Raw genomic sequence first — 5,780 nt, forward strand, 5'->3', positions numbered from 1 at the left:
ACAAAAACAAACACCTCTTCTTGTGAACAAAATGTAGGAAAAGAAGTAAAAGTAATTGTGGTTTCTGGTTTAGTGACTGCAATTGAGTGTGTTTCCCCCCCTCAATAAAATTCTATAATATAGCTGTTTTTTGTCTAAAAAAGAAACCTGAACAAAATCAATTAAGCACTATTAGACAAAAATGAGTCCTAGCCTCAGTAGTGTAGGAATGGGGAGAAACTAGAGAAAGAGATAAACTACTGAGTCCTAGTACCTCTGACCAAGTTTATCAAGGACCTATGGAAAGTTCCCTCTGCAAAACTCTCATCCCTGTTAAAACTTGTGAACTCCAGCCGGGCGCAGTGGCTCACGCCTGTAATCCCAGCACTTTGGGAGGCCGAGGCGGGTGGATCACGAGGTCAAGAGATCGAGACCATCCTGGTTAACATGGTGAAACCCCGTCTCTTCTAAAAGTACAAAAAATTAGCTGGGCATGGTGGCGCGTGCCTGTAATCCCAGCTACTGAGGAGGTTGAGGCAGGAGAATTGCCTGAACCCAGGAGGCGGAGGTTGTGGTGAGCCGAGATCGCGCCATTGCACTCCAGCCTGGGTAACAAGAGCGAAACTCCGTCTAAAAAAAAAAAAACAAAACTTGTGAACCCCAAAAATCTGAGATAGGGCTCGTTAATTTAGAAAGTTTATTTTGCCAAGTTTGAGGATGCATGCCCTTGACATAGCCTCAGGAGGTCCTGAGGACATGTGTCCAAGATGGTCACAGCATTTCTACATTTTAGGGAGACGTGAGACATCAATCAACATATATGAGATAAACATGGGTTTGGTCTGGAAATGGGGGCTTCCAGGTCATAGGTAGATAAGAGACAAATGGTTGCATTCTTTTGAATTTCTTTTCTTTCTCTCTCTTTCTTTCTTTCTTCCCTTCTTTCCTTTCTTTCTTTGACAGAGTTTCCCTCTTTGGCAATTCTTTTTTCTCAGCCTCTCAAATAACTGGGATTACAGGCACCTGCCACCACACCCGGCTAATTTTTGTATTTTTAGTAAAGACAGGGTTTTGACATGTTGGCCAGGCTGGTCTTGAACTCCTGACCTCAGGTGATCCACCTGCCTAGGCCTCCCAAAGTGCTAGGATTACAGGTGCGAGCCACCGCACGCAGCCTTGAGTTTCTTTTTTCTTTTCTTTCTTTCTTTCTTTTTTTTTTTTTTTTTGAGACAGTTTCATTCTTGTTGCCCTGCCCAGGCTGGAGTGCAATGGCAGCAATCTTGACTCACCGCAACCTCCACCTCCCAGGTTCAGGCGATTCTCCTGCCTCAGCCTCTCCAGCAGCTGGACCACAGGCGCCTGCCACCACGCCCGGCTAATTTTTGTGTTTTTAGTTGAGACGGGGTTTCACTATGTTGTCCAGGCTGGTCTCGAACTCCTAACCTCATGATCCGCGCACCTTCGCCTCCCAAAGTGCTGGGATTACAGGCGTGAGCCACTGCCCAGCCTTTTTTTTTTTGGGACGAAGTCTGGCTCTGTCGCCCAGGCTGGAGTGCAGTGGCTGATCTCAGCTCAGGGCAACTTCTGCCCCGAGTTCAAGCGATTCTCCTGCCTCAACCTCCCAAGTAGCTGGGATTACAGGCCACCATGCCCTTTCTTGTTAAAGAGTAAGTGTGCTAATAACTTTGTTAAGCACTATCCTATGTAGCTGTTAGACATGCCATGCTTACAGGCATGTAGTACATTCTATGTCCTTATTCTCTTTTGGAATTCTAAAAGTTTTAGGCCAGGGGCATTGGCTCACGCCTGTAATCCCAACACTTTGGGAAGCCGAGGTAGGTGGATCACCTGAGGCTGGGAGTTCCAGACCATCCTGACCAACACGGATAAACCCTTCTCTACTAAAAAATGCAAAATTAGCCGGGGTGGTGGCGCATTCCTATAATCCCAACTACTCGGGAGGCCAGGCAGGAGAATCGCTTGAACCCGGGAGGCGGAGGTTGCGGTGAGCCGAGATCGTGCATTGCACTCCAGCCTGGGCAACAAGAGCAAAGCTCCGTCTCAAAAAAAAAAAAAATTTTTTTTTTCCTCTTGCATTAAAACAAAAAGACAGTGCGTGTGTGTTTCGCTTTAATAATTATTTACTGCATTTTTGAACTGAATCAGACAAATTATTTTTGTTCCTAGGCAAGTGCTTTTGATCTTCAAAATCTACCCAGTTTTTGGGGCGCTGCTGTCTCCTTTCACAAGGTCTTAATTCCCACTGAAACCTGCCTGTAGTATTTGTGGCTTGGGACCACTTCAAGATTTCAAGTTTCAGCCTCAGACTCCAATCCCCGGGCGGGATCCGGGAGACATTGCCCGACGCGGCCCCAGCCGAGCTGGCGGTGCACCGCTGGAGCAGTGGCGGCGCGCGCGGCCCCCGGCGCGTCAGCCCCTCCCCGCAGGCGTCGCTCGCGTCGCCTGCGCTGACTCAGCTCTTCCGGTCGCCGCCGTCACTGGTGGTTCCCGACTGCAGCGAAGGTGCGGACGCCAAGCCAGGGCTCAGAAATGCAGAAGCCGCCAGCGTCCCGAGTCCTCTCCAGATGGACTGTGTTCCTGCCCCCGCCGTGACTCAGCCGCTTCCGCTGGGGCGTCAGCGGACCTCCGGCCGCGGTCCGTGAGGCTCTGCCGCCTTCCCACTGCCCCAGGGCGGTCACCACGTGCCCGCTTCCGGCCTTAGGTGCCCTTCCAAGGCCCTGACAAGGATTGGCAACTTGATAAAGCGTCCCTGCGCTCCAGTACTTAGACCCTGCCAGGCTCTTCTCAGAATATTGAGGAGCTGAGGCCTCCGCACAAGAAAGTATTCCTCACCCTGCGGTGCGGGGAGGAGGTTAGGCTGAGACTAATTGAGGCAACTGAGGCCTCGGAGAGCCGCGGGTTCTTAGAGCTAGATGGACCTACTTTGGAAGCTCAGCGATACTGCTTGTGGATGTGTGACACTCCCCACTCCTACCTCCACCCAGTTAACAGAAATGGGGACGATTCCATGCCACCTATGTTGTTGGCATAGCCTAGCACACAGAAGGAACTCAGCAAATTTCAGCTTTTGTATTTTCTTTGAAATGCCTTTTAGATGTAGTTCTTCTTCTCCATGGTCACTACAAGTTATCTTGAACTCAGTTCTGGACATCACACTGCAGGGTCACTTCAGCAACTTCCTAACCGGTTTTGCCACATTCCCATCCAACCTCACACAATGACCAGGTGCATTTTTTTTTTTTTTATGACACACTGTATTCTACAAGCCATTTTTCTGTGCAAGAAAATGTAATACTCTGTTGTGTTTTGGTTTGAGTGGAAAGTCCTTTCCCTGGTATTTAAAGCACTCCAGCATAGTCTGGCTCTCATCCTTCCCATAAATATTTTAGGCCTGCTCTGCACCTTGTATTGTGGTACATGGATTCCTGCCCTCCAGAGCTCTAGTGAGGGGAGATAAATACATAATGACATTATTATACTGTGTAATAAGTGCTCTGATCGAAGTGTGAACAGAACAGAGAGCAACTCAGTGAATTGAAGGGGAAGAAGAAAGGCTTCACTGAGGAAGAAATATATGGGGCAGGGAGATGGCTTGATAGATGTGAGGCATTTACCAGCGCTCTGATAGATGCAATATATAGCAGAGTGTCCTCGTTGCTATAGATTCTGGAAAACATCACTGTGCTTGGCCCTGTTGCTATTACAGAAGGTTTGAAACATCTAGCCCTATCCTTTAATCTTCTTGGCTCCAGAAGCATTGTAGGAAATAAAATTTGGATTTAAAAATGATTAACACCTGATGAAATACAGATTGTAGAAAGAAATAATGGATTCCTTACAGGAAAAAAACCTGTACCAAGGATACCCTTATAGGGAGTAGAATTGGCCGTAGGGCCTGAGTGCTAGAGAAGACCATGTTTGTGAAGATTCCATGAGGCTGTACTTGAACCTGCCCCAGGTTAGCCCTCTGGGGCCCTATTATCAGTCCTGGGAAGGAGAAGGCTGTATACTAAAATGGAAACAATCGAATCACCAGGGGCCCAGGTCCTCTTCTGTGTGGCTTGCTGAAAGAATTGAATTATTAACGACCCAGCACACACTCTGTGGGAATGCATGTAAGAAAGGCATTTACCTACTGGCCAGAGAGAGATGGGCAGTGGAGGTCTGCAACTTGTCAGTCACAGATTCTAGGTGTCAGTAGTAGAGAGAGCCTAGGCTCCAAGGGGACCTCAGGGTCAAGGACACCTCAGGGACACAGCAGATGGCCCAAGTAGCATTGATATGGGTACTTACAGGCAGAGAGGACAGGGATCACAGAGGTGGTGAGAGCTGCCATTCAAACAAGGTCTGCAATTACAGTTTATTTTAATTTCTTTTTATTTTTCTGAATTGAAGTTGTCTATGGTGAATATGTTTTTAATATCAGAAAAAAAATTTTTTTAAGTTATTACCCAGTGTTGGTGCAGATGAAGTAAAATGGGCCCTCCTATCAATAGGGTTTTATAAGAAAGAAAGCATAATATATTTCCTGACTCATCTGTTGAAAATTACACATATTAATCATAATGTAAATGCTTATTATTCATGTGAACCAAAATTATGATTTAACTACTTTGAGAGACTGCAGAAGGAGAAATGGTGGTGAGTATGTGGTATATTTGTAAGAGTGCTACAACCTCATCTACCACAACAGGAAAACAATGGACCTCATTTAAAACAGATACATCAGGAACTAGCATAAGCACATTATTTTGATGTATGGAAATAAATACCCAAAATAACAGTGAAAAAAGTGGAAAATTGTTGCCTTTGGGCTATGAAGAGGAATGAGGCAGAAGACTACTTTTTTTCACTACACACTTCTTGGAGCTTTCAAATTTTTTTTTAACTTCTTGCATTTTTAAATACAGATAAAAGTAAAAGTGTACGCTGGGTGCGGTGGCTCACACCTGTAATCCCAGCACTTCAGGAGGCTGAGACGGATGGATCACGAGGTCAGGAGATCGAGACCATCCTGGCTTATACAGTGAAACCACATCTTTACTAAAAATACAAAAAATTACCCAGGCGTGGTGGCATGCATCTGTGGTCTCAGCTACTTGGGAGGCTGAGGCAGGAAAATCACTTGAACCCAGGAGGTGGAGATTGCAGTGAGCTGAGATCATGCCGCTACACTCCAGCCTGCACAACAGAGCGAGACTCCATCTCAAAAAAAAAAAAGTAAAAACATACAAACCTATTGTTCCAGTAATTTCATTTCTATGTAGGTATTCCACGGCAATAATAGCAGATGTGGGTCAATATTTATGTATGCTAGTCACTGTGGTATTTTTTTACATTCTAAGTATCCCATTTTTATTATTTTTAATTTTTGTGGGTGCATATTAGGTTATATAGGATTGTTTAATTAGAAATTAAAAACTGGCAACAATGTAAATGCCTAACAATGTAATAACTTTTTAAAATTATGGTACATTTGTAAAACGATTTTTTAAGTTACATTTTTGAGCATCATTTAATTTCATTGTTGAAATGCTAATTTAAAAGCAGTGAAAATACTTGAGGTTAGGAGTTTGAGACCAGCCTGGCCAACATGGAGAAACCTTGTCTCTATTAAAAATACAAAAATTAGCCAGGCATGGTGGCAGGTACCTGTAATTCCAGCTACTCTGGAGGCTGAGGCAGGAGAATCATTTGAACCTGGGAGGCAGAGGTTGTAGAGAGCTGAGATTGCACCACTGCACTCCAGCCTGGGAGACAGAGTGAGACTTTGTCTCAAA

Source organism: Cebus imitator, unplaced genomic scaffold (assembly GCF_001604975.1).
Source record: "Cebus imitator isolate Cc_AM_T3 unplaced genomic scaffold, Cebus_imitator-1.0 Scaffold265, whole genome shotgun sequence".
Lineage (NCBI taxonomy): Eukaryota > Metazoa > Chordata > Mammalia > Primates > Cebidae > Cebus > Cebus imitator.